This window comes from Microcaecilia unicolor, chromosome 11 (genome assembly GCF_901765095.1).
Source record: "Microcaecilia unicolor chromosome 11, aMicUni1.1, whole genome shotgun sequence".
Lineage (NCBI taxonomy): Eukaryota > Metazoa > Chordata > Amphibia > Gymnophiona > Siphonopidae > Microcaecilia > Microcaecilia unicolor.
Genome location: NC_044041.1, coordinates 56,456,113 through 56,468,052, shown reverse-complemented (window position 1 = coordinate 56,468,052; position 11,940 = coordinate 56,456,113). Strand labels below are relative to the sequence as shown.

Genomic DNA, 11,940 nt, shown 5'->3' with positions numbered 1-11,940 from the left:
AATCCCTACCCTCTCACCGTCCCAGTCCCCCTCCCCCACTAACTTTCAAAACTGACAGCCTCCCCCCAATATTTTGATAAACTCAACATTTATAATCATTACACAAAAATCCTATAAAATGCAGATTAAAATATGGGCTGATGGCTCTTCTTAAGTCTGTATGGCTGTGAAGAGCTATTATTCTGCTTTGACTGCAGCTGTTGCCCCGCCCCACCAGGCCACATTCTAGTCTTCCCTTGCCTAATGGTTAGGCCGGCTCTATTCACTGGCGTGCAGTCCCTTTTTCTTGCCGCGTTGGCACCATCCTTACGCTATACACGTCACCACCGGCGCGAGCTTTCGGAAGTAGCAACTCTGGGCGCGCGCTCGAAGAGGAGTTTGGCGTGGGAGGGGGAGCACCAATTAGTGTTACTTACTGACCGGCGAGCCCCAGCTGTCTGGCCTACGTGTGACGCGTCTCGCTGCCTCGCCGCGTTGCTTACTGGGATGTTGGAGGTCTGACTGACTGATCCTGGGCTGGTAGAGCGGAGCTTCTCGCCTAGTGGCCCAAGGAGAGGAGCCCTTTTTTCAATAGTGTTTCAGCGCCAGGTAAGCGGTGGCTACAGTGTTTCCGGGACCTGGCTATCCTGGAATTATTCGGTCTGTGGGAGCTGGAAGTCCCAGGCCGCATTCTTCTCCCGCAATCCGAAATAGCAAACCCAGCCCCCACCCTCAAATTCCGGAGCCTGCAGTTTGCACGACAGAGCAGGAAAATGAAAGAAACGTGAAGTTGAGAGCTAGTAACTAGCAGTCTATTTGGCTTGCCAGTGGCCCAGTAATTTTTTTCCTCCCCTATCATTGTCTTTGTTTTGCCTGGTCTTAGTGGAACCTTTCTTCCTCAGTCATAAGTTTATGGATTGGTTGTCCAATTCTAGTAGCTATATTCGTTTTGGAGAAACCTGGAATCAGTGTAGGTTCTGATATCTTCTAAAGGACCAGCAAAAACGTGATTTTAATAATACACCAGCTTTGGAGACCACATTGAGCCTGCAAATAGGTGGGAAAATGTGGGATACAAATGCAATAAATATAGGGTCCAGTGGCGTAGCTAGGGGGGGGGGCGCCAGGGGAGCGGCTGCTCCCCCAAATGGAGTTGCGCCGGCGCATATTTTTTTCTCAACGTGTTGCATTGAAAATGTGCGTCAGCTCCAGTGGAAGTCCACTGTCATGCTGCTTTTGCACCCCCTCCCCCCCCGTGCCGTCATCCTTGCTCCACTTCTGATAGGGGCCTTTCTTCAGAGGAAGGGAAGGAGGATGGGACTTGCCTTTCTGTAGTTACAATCAAAGCAGTTTACATACAGGTACTTACTTTGTACCTGGGGCAATGAAGGGTTAAATAAATCCTAATAAATAAGTGACTTGTCCAGAGTCACAAAGAGCTACAGTGGGAATCAAACCTAGTTCCTAGCTTCTCAGTCCATTTTACAAATCACTAGGCTACTCTCCACTCCAGATGGTCATGTCACACTGGTTACCCTGTTGTCACCTTGCAAGCCTGATAAAACTAGCATAAAGTACTACTACTACTTATCATTTCTGTAGCGCTGCTAGACGTACGCAGCGCTGTACACTTGAACATGAAGAGACAGTCCCTGCTCGACAGAGCTTACAATCTAATTAGGACAGACAACCAAACTTTCAAAATATATAACAAGAAGTAATATGCATATGACATATCAGCATACAAATTCCATCTTGCCTCCCCCCTCCCACTCCCTTCCACCCCCCCCAAAAAAACATCAACATTAGGAAACTAAGGTCCATGCCTGGTTTGATAAAATAGGCTAGTTAGTATAATGTTATAAGTGTAACCTGTTCAGAACTAAACTCATTCTCTGGGATAATGCTTGTATATACGTATGCTACACTGCCAAAGAGTTTTTGCCTTACAAACTGGGAGTCTGTTCTCCATGCAAAAGAGGCTGGGAGAAATGTAGCCACGTGCTCAGTTGTGATGCTGTTTATGCTTTTACTCTGGTGAAATCTTAATAGAGTCACAGTAGCTTGAAAAGATCATGCAACACAATACAGCCTAGGTAGTTTCAGTTCACAGAGAAGATATGCTGCAGACTAACTCTCAAAACTCTATTATAATGATTATAACCCTACCAGCAGCTCTACATCTGGGCTACCCCCAAGGCTTATGGTGCCACTGAGTTAATGTTCTTATGTCCTTCACCTTTTGCAAGTAAGGATGTTTGGCATAGATTAGGGAGCTGAAGAATTGCCTTTTTGTTGATTGTTATAATTTCTTACAGAGTAACTTAGTAAATGATGGCAGATAAAGATCAACATGGTCCACCCAGACTGCCTAGAATAGGGGCCAGGTTGTACCATTCCTTCCTCTCCCCCCCCCCCCTACACTTTGCCCTTTTGTTCCTAAGGCTAATGAACATTTTAAGATGCAAGTGGTCTCCTCTCATCCCTCCCCTCTCTCCATGCCTTCCTGCAAATAGGTGGGAAAATGTGGGATACAAATGTAACAAATAAAATAAAAATAATTTATGTTTTGCTTTGGGTGAAATTACTGTGGCCTTTTTCTATATAGGGCTTCTCTGTGTTTATCCCACACTATTTTGAATTCTGTTTTTGTCCCTACCACCCTTTCTGTGAAAAAGTATTTACTGGTGTTGCTTTTAAATTTCTGTCTTCACATCTTCATTTTGTGTCCTCTAGTTCTGCAGTAGTCCCATTTTTGGAAGAGGTTTATTTGTTCATTAATATCTTTTAAATATTTAATTGTATCATATTTTCTCTGTCACTTCTCCAGGGTATACATATTTAAGTCTTCAAGTCTCTTCTCATACATCTTCTTGGGGTCTGCACCAACCATTTTGGTTGTTTTCCTCTGAACGGGTTTGAGTCTTTTCACATCCTTTGTAAGATACAGCCTCGAAAACTGAACACAGTACTACAACAAGTCGTGCCTCACCAATTACTTTTACAGGGACATTATCACCACCTTTCTACTAGTTATTCCCCTCACTATGCAGCCAAGCATCCTTCTAGCCTTGCCTACCACATTGTTTTGCGACCTTAAACATTGCTACCCTAAGGTCTTTTTCTCCAAGTTCACGTTCATCAGCTTTTTGCCCCCGATCATACAGCTTCTTTGGATTTCTGCATCCCCAAAATGTAATGTTTGGCAGTTAAGCTTTAATGTGAAGAAATGTAGAGAATTTGAATTTTTGTAGATGGCTTCTCATGCTTTCCACTTCCTCCAAGGTGCCCACTCTGTTACTTATCTTCATGTCATTTGCAAGAAGGCATAGTTTCTTTCTAACCCTTCAGCACAATTGCTAGTGAATAATTTGAACAGAATTGTCCCCAGGACAGACCTGAGGCAGCCGTCCAGCACTCACCTTCTGAGTGAATTGCATTTGCTGCCACCTGTCAGTCAGCCAGTTTCTGATCCAGTTTACCAACTTGGGTCCAATTCCCAAGCTGCTCTGTTTATTTATGAACCTCCTTTGAGATTTCAGCAAAGCCTTTGATACTGTTCCTAAATAGATCGTATTTAATCACATTTAATTCGTATCCTTGATCCAGTTCTTTTGTCACACAGTAAAAAAAAAAAATCTTATCATACTTGTTTGGCACAATCTACCTTTGATAAAGCTATGTTGTCTCAGATCTTGCAACATCTTTAGTTAAATAAGCAGTTAAATAGACAGATTGACAACAATATACTTCAATATACAAAAGTTAATTGAATAGCATCTGCTTAAATCTTCTGCAAAATTTAAGTTGTCAAGATACTAGAAAATACTTCCACTTTAAGGGACTAACGACCTGAAAAATGTATGCATGTGTAAGATTTCTGCATCAATTTTAAGTAACATAGTAGATGACAGCATATAAAGACCAAAATGGCCCATCCAGTTTGGCAGGTAATGGTGATTAAGGTTGTCACTGCCACTCTGTGCAGGTTACCTCCCTATCCCCATTTCCTGAAGTAGAGAGAATCTTCACATGTTTGGATTTCTGTTATATTTCTACAGATGTTCACTGTATCTACAGTTTTAATATAGATCCGTATAGTGCATTAAGTATAACCTGTGCAATCAAAAAGAAATAATGGACTGCCTTATTTGTTGGCACCTAGCACTGTCTGTTGCCCTCCTCTGTTTCTGCAATGTGCTATTATTCATTTAACCCCCTCTAAACAGCCTGATAAAATATGCTAAGGAGCTGGGACGCATGCATACTAATTTGATGTGCTAAAAGAAGCCAGGAACTTTGCGCATGTGCATAGGTGGGGTGCGCCATTGTGTGCGTCTTTGCCCAGGTCCGGGAGCATCAGGCTGCAAAGCCCCTGATGCTCCTTAGCCATTTCTTAAAGGGGCTGGGCACAGTTGATTAATCTGACAAGGGTGGGTTTAAAAATATTGTTCTTTATATTTTATAAATGCAGTGTATATGCATTTAAGTGCAATTAACAGCCGCTGAGCTGATTTGAATACTCCTGGATGAAGAAACCATTTCTTTTCTAGAAAGTGAATTTGAAGGAAAGGACTAGACATGCTAAGCATAGAGCTGCTGAAAAATTTTCTATCTATTCAGTCAGATATAGAACAGAGGAAAGCTATGAGAAAATGTTAACATGTTTGGTGTAGCAAGAGCCTCTTTTATTTATGTGCACTATGCCAACAGTGTGGCACAACCAGAGCACATTGAGTTAAATTCTCAAATACGTCAGTACAAAGAGCTGTGTCTGCATAATATGGATCTTCAGCACCTTTAAAACATGCGCACAATTTCATTACACAAAGAATTACCCCCATTAAATGTATATTAGTGCATGTAACTGTTACCTCACTGTCATGACAGTACATGCTAATTCATATGTTAAACTACATACCCTGTTATAACATGGGAAATGGAGATAAGTGCCTCTATGCAGTCAAGAGATATATAACTTTTAAGCTCAGATGGGACGTAACACCAGTTATTTTGCAGCGCTTTCTGCCTAACGCCATTCAACACCTCTGTTCATTGCGGCACTATTTTTTAATCATCAAGGGGGGAATAGGAAATGGCCTCATTTACATGAGATTGACTTTATTTATATGCTATCTGTGCAAGTGCCTGGTGTTCCCGCTGTTTACGGCAGTAACCCCGCTGATCATCCTGCGTTTGTGAGTGCATCCGCTAGAACGGCGCTAATGGCTTTTAGCGCTCGTGTTCACTTTTGATCATCTGCCTGTCAGCTCTTTTTCCTGACCAGGAATGTTGACTGTATGTGCTTGCAAAAATTTTGGTACAATATTATCTTTGCTGCTGTTCTGACCAATTAAATCCAGTTGGTCTGAACTTTTGTTCGTTTTCATGAAAAGGTTACTCTGAAGAACACTGTCAGCTAGCACATTTGCTTATTTCCGATCTGAGGAAGAAGGGCGACCTTCGAAAGCTAATCAAGAAATGTATTAAGTTATGTCCAATAAAAAAGGTATCATCTTATTTTCTTTTCCATGTTTTATTTTGTTTGATTTCTATTGATAATCTGAAGAACAGGAAACTCCAGGAGGTGCTTTTGTAAATAGTGCAATTTATCCTATATTTCATGATTTTGTTAAGTAGATTTTTGCACCATAAATGATTTTGCTATTGTGTTATTGCATTTTTATAGTTTTCCTGATATAAATGAAGCTACATTCTTTGCCCCATTGAGGATTCCAGCCAGTGGTAAAGGGAGCAAACATGGAAGTCAGTCCAACCACATTAATAACCACTGGAAGTGGTCTGACAAAATTAAGATTTGAAACAGATTCATGTGCTGGTTTGATTCCCAGATCAGATGGAGAGATCATAGCCCCTGTTGAGGGGAGGGGGCATTAACGACTGAATTTTTCATTAATAAGAATGACACCCAGCAGCTGGATTTACAACCTATAATATGGGATTCTAAAAAGAAAAAAGCATCATAATGCACGACATGCTGACACGGTACCATTACTGCAATGACCAGAACAGTGTGAGGGAATGCCAGTTAGAAATAGGGGGAATGTTCCTGGGTAGTTGGCAAAATGAAAGCCTGTGGCAGCAGAATCCCACAACACATTCTTTCTGAAGTGGAAGAGATGAGGCGCGGGAAACTGTTGGACCAAAACCTCCCAAAGAATTGCTCATCATGTAGAGTCGAAAAGGTGCCCAGCAAATATGTGGAACAGAACTTTTTTTTTTCTATGGGAGCTTCTCTTGTTTAATACTGAGAAAGTCCCAACTTGCCTTCCATTAACCATGTTTACTTTTTCACTTCCTGTGAGGAGCACAGGAGAGAAAGCAGCTTCCTTCCTTAATGTCTTATTTCCTAATTGAAACATTGTATTTCATGTGAGCAGACTGTTTGGTCTCCTGTGTGTGCCTGCGTACTCTTAGAATTTTCAGTAAATGGGAAGTGCCGAACCTCAGTACATCCAGTTCATCCTTAGCTCTTTGTAAGGAAGCTACAAGAACTGATGGGTAAACCCAAATACTGGCCTGGCCCATTGACAAGGAATAGTCGTGTTTTCTGTTTTTCATCTTTGTTATAATAGCACAGGAAAAAAAAAATAGAACAAGAAATGTTAAGCAAAGGCATTCATGTTTTGCATGCATGGGAATCTTAAATTATTCATGTTTCTGTTTAGTTTGACTTATATTGTATTCACATCTTCCTATATGGTGCAAAATCAGAGAAATGCAAATTAAAGAAACAAGTTTAACTAGTCTAGAGTGTAAATATGGTGAAATAATAGAAACTGCATTAGCTAAAATTTTATATTTTTCTTCATTCCTATGGGCTGAAATGGTATGGGTTAATTATTGCAAAGGTAGACACATATTGTATAGTGGTGATTTTGGAGGGGAGGGGGCTGAAATAGAAAACTACAAAACATGGACACATCAGAAATTGTAGTTCTTTTCTGTTTCATTTGTTTGTGTAAGTTTTTTAGATTGTAAACTGCTTTGCCCTGCTTTGTCAGTTAAAGGCAGTATAGCAAGTCAGAAATAAATAAATCCTTGAAGGTAAAACTGTTCTCTGTGTTCAGAAAGTAGGTATTTACTATTACTAGAATTAGCAGGGTGCTGTTACTGGTATGTGCATTTGTGAATGGAGTACTCCCTGCCAAGTTTCCTGGGTGACAAGCTGAAATGATGAATTGCAGAGATTTCACGGAATTATGACATTTGTTTTCTTTTCCTTCTTTTAAATCTATAATAAGAGGGATGATGAATCTTTGCCTAGAGAGTAGGAGGGCATCAGGGCTTGGCACTTCACTCTGCTGATTTCTAGTCCAGGAGTCTTGGCTTACAAATGTATGTTTTATCTGTGTCATCACTCCTTCCTTTTCAAATGTTCTTCCTCACGGTTACTGAGTCATGTAGCTGCTTCCTAGACAGAGGTGATAACCACAATGTGTAGTATATATTAGGCCATGCTAATAGCTTGGCTGTCCATTGCATAGTGTAACAATTTTGGAAAACCTGTATCTTTCTTTGACATCCTCCTCTTCTACTTATGAATCCAGGCTGCTACACTCTGCTATTGAAAATGATAGTGTTGTCCCTTCTGCATTGCCATTCCAAGGTATGTGCAAGGGTGTGGGGCTGCCAGTGAGCTCTCAGACTAAGGGCCCTGTTTACTAAGATGTGCTGTAGGTGTGCTAGCATTTTTAGCATTCACTAATGCTAGAGACACCTATAGGAATGTATGTGTGTCTCTATCTTTACGCTAAATTTTAGCATGCACTAAAAACACTAGCGTGTCTTAGTAAACAAGGCCCAAAGTCTATTACAGCTTTGATACATTCAGCTTCTTTAGAATCCTCAGCTAGTAGGAGAACAAAATAATGCCAAGTGAAATTAGAATCAATAAAATTTAACTGATTTGTTAGACCATCTTTCAAAATTCTAGCAGAAAGGCAATATACAACTAAAAAAAACAAACAAACAAAACAACCCCTCCCCCCCAAAAAAATAATACCAATCCCTAGATCAATAATTCTTTAATTTTTTTTCATGGTCTTCAGAGAAAATGGGCTGAAGTACCTCAAGAATAAGCTATGGGCCTCAAAGGTATGTAGAGAGCTAAAGTGCTCTCAAGGCGCGTCACTGCCTGTACTCTTGTTAAAAGAAACATGATGTGATACCTGGCAGCAGGCCTTCTCAAGAGTAGCTCCCATCCCTCTGGAACTCAATCTAAGAGAGGCTACATCAAACTCAAGATTATCTCTACTTCAGGAAATGGGGATAGGGAGGTAGCCTGCACAGAGTGGCAGTGACAACCTTAATCACCATTACTTGCCAAACTGGATGGGCCATTTTTTTATATATTTATTGCATTTGTATCCCACATTTTCCCACCTATTTGCAGGCTCAATGTGGCTTACATTATGCCGTATTGGCGATCGCCATTTCCGGAGTGAGAAATACAAAGTAGTAATGCATTAAAAGTTCTTAAGTGACAAGTGAGTTAATCAGTTAAGTAGAGAGAGTTCAAATCCGGAGTGCGAAATAAAGTGGAATTGCGTTAGAGTTCATTGGTGACACTAGGTGAAGCAATCAAGTATAACAAGTTTGGTTATATCCAGGTCTAGTATATATTGGTCTTTATATGCTGGCATCTACTACGTTACTTAAAATTGTTACATAAATCTTACACATGCATACATTTTTCAGGTTCTTAGTCCCTTAAAGTGGAAGTATTTTCTAGTATCTTGACAACTTAAATTTTGCAGAAGATTTAAGCAGATGCTATTCAATTAACTTTTGTATATTGAAGTATATTGTCGATCTGTCTATTTAACTGCTTATTTAATCTGTCCCCTGCGTAGAAAGTTGTAATAGGCAGGATACATATATATTTAAATAAGATTCTGCAAGATATAAATTTGTTTTTCCCGAAATATATTTATTTGGATTTAGCTCATACCCTTTTCCATAGTAGCTCAAGCTGAGTTACAGTCAGGTACACTAGGAATTTCTTTGTCCCTGAAGGGTTTATAGTCTAACTTTGTACCTGTAACCTGATACTGAAAATTTTGATTTCCACAAATTAACCTGGGACAAATATTCAAGCTGTTTTGGTTCAGGATTGAAGCATCCATTTGGTATCAGTTTCATTAAGACTGTAGCTCTTACGCTGGTGACTTTATTATATGCATCATGTTCAGCTGAATTGAAAACTGCCACAGCTGTGAAATGGATAGAAGAATTCCAACACACAATCTCCCATCTGTAAACTGTAATACAGAGGCAGATTAAATGGATCCAGGCAGCAACAGGAAGGTGCAGGTGTGACTGTCACTTCTCCCTTGCCAAGACAAGGATTGCTCTTGTCAACAAGCCTGTACTGTAATAGGACACACCTTCCTCTTCTCTGGTACATTTCCAGTACTTGTTTTGTTTGCTGAATTAAATACAATTTTTTTTTATATATGCCTATATTAATAACCTAAAACATAATTGATAATCTGTATTACAAAGCTTTGATTTTCTGGCGTAGCTCCATAGAGAAGCATAAATGTTGCAAGGTGCCAAGAACCTTCATTCGACGCTACCTGTGATCTCCCCTCCCCCCTCATGTATAAACATTTCCTGTTTCCCCTTTCTATCTAGTCTAGCCATTTTGGTGCCATCCTGGCCAGGGGCCACAGGTGCTAATTCCTTTCCAGATGCATGGTGAACTTCGTCAGTAGCTGTCATTATTGTGCAGTAGCCGGAACTCCCATTTTCCCCTCTCTACTTGGGCATGCTGCCTTTAAATGGTTATGATTTTTTTTCCTCAGCTCACCATGTCTAGAGATGAGGCACAAATGAAATACTATATTTCACCAGACTGGTTCATAATGATGATGGTGGGATCACAGCTGACATTTTATGCATGCTGAACTTATTTAAGAAAAGGACCTTAACAACCCCAGACTACTTGCATCTTAAAATGTTCATTAGCCTGTTAAGTGTCTAATCTGTATCCATCTAGTGGTTTTGTTTTAACAAATGTTATTTCTAAGAGTACCTTTTTAGTCCTTCATACCAGAATGTTTTACTCTGATAGATAAATTATTCTAGTGACTAGAACTATACAAACAGTATATTTTTAGAATCTTTATCATAGGAATTTAATTAAATTCTTGGGAGATTCTAGAACTTATGCCCTGTAAGTTTCTACTGTGAAAGAAAGTGCCAGTTAAGGGAATGAATTGATTTTTACAGCCCACTGTCCAGTTACTGTATAAAATATCCCAGGCATCTGCCTCAGTCATCAGTTAATACTTTATGGAGACATGAATGTTCAGGCACACTGGATTTTCAGATTTTCTGCTGATCCCTCTGAGTGTGTGCATGTGTGTGTGTTTTTATTTTTTTTTTTCTTTTACTCTGTATAGGTCTTTTAATAACTTGCTTACAGGGTTTAAGATTTCAGTAAAGAAAATAATTAAATTCCAGTCTTATTTGACAACATCCCAGTGAGAGATATAGCAGGAAGTGGCATTGTGCAGCACAGTACTCAGCTCTCCTGCTGTTTGTGGAATTAATTTCAGAAAAGACTCTTTGGGGAGCTGTCCCAGGGGATATTGAGCCTGACTTAAGGCATTGAAATTCTTAATTATATGAACAGGCCATTGTAGCGACTTGGTGATTTATAATACTATTGGTCTTGCAATAAAGACTACTGCAAAGACTGAGCAGACATGTATTGACGTCTATACTGCCCTGCAATGGCAGAAGGAAGTAAGTCAGTCCATTTTGGCTGATGTGGAAAAATGGTAAAAAACAGGTTTTGCTTGGTATCTCTGCAGGGATCTTACTACCTATTACCTCTGAAATATTGGAGATCCTGAAGGGGCTATGCAGGTCCAGTATACATTATAAATGGGCCATACTTCTTAGATTACAGATAGGCACTTAACTTATTTTTCAGCATGTGAAGACTTAGTTCCTTCTGCCTTTGCAGGGTACTATACCGGTATGAGTTATAGGACACGGTGTCCAGAGATACCTAGTTACCCAGTTCCAGACTGGAGACTTTGATTAGTGCTGGTTTTGAGCTTGAGTTCTGAAGCAGTGTGGTATTTTTAGTGCCTGATCCTGCCCATTGAAATTTGTGCTGCAGGTTTCTTAATGCACTAGGACGGAATGGTCAGAAATCTCTGGCCTGGAACTGGGTAACTTGGTATCTGAATTCCTGCTCACCAAGCTCTGACTGCTGTATACCTGACTTCTATAACGTCACTGTTGTGAATCCCTTTGGAAACATTTTCTTTACTATATAATGAGACAGTTGAGTGCTAGTGTTTTTAAGGGGTTTAAGGGAGGAGTATTGTTGAGATTGTCAACAGTGTTCTGCAGATTATAGTCTGTGTAAAATTCTGCTGACTGCTGAACCTGAATGTTATATTGATGCATTTCTCCTATCCTGGTTATCTTTTACAGGTTTTTTTTGTATCTGGGCATTTCTGTATTGCTTTATGGTTTATCATTCACATGTGCTTGGTGATCTTGGAGTCTTCGTTAGTGGCCATATGCTGAGTTCAGGTGTTCATAATTCTCGTTCAGTGCAAATGCTGTAGAGTTGGAACTGGAGCCGTTTTTTAAATGTCTGCATTGGGCTGTAGCTACTTACAGAAGCAGACATTTTTATCTAAGTGATTGGAAAAGCAGAGCAAACACCCTAGTGTATCACAGATACCTCCTTTTATTTAATCCCTGGAGCAGTGTTTCCTAAGTCCGGTCCTGGAGCACCCCTTGCCAATCAGGTTTTCAGGATATCCACAATGAATATGAACATACATGAAAGAGGTTTGAATATAATGGAGTCAGTGTATGCAAATCAGGTTCATGCATATTCATTGTGGATACCCTGAAAACCTGACTGGCAAGGGGTGCTCCAGGACCGGACTTGGGAAACGCTGCCCT

General features: G+C 40.2%; 1 protein-coding gene across 1 annotated transcript in view; it reads left to right on the top strand.

The window, feature by feature from the left end:
* The first annotated feature begins 385 nt into the window (after positions 1-385).
* LOC115480025 (septin-2) overlaps positions 386-11,940 on the top strand; it is a 116,919-nt gene continuing 105,364 nt past the window's right edge. Inside the window, exon 1 of the mRNA XM_030218412.1 lies at positions 386-588. The gene's annotated coding sequence lies outside the window, so the exon portion shown is untranslated. The remainder of the gene's footprint in view (positions 589-11,940) is intronic.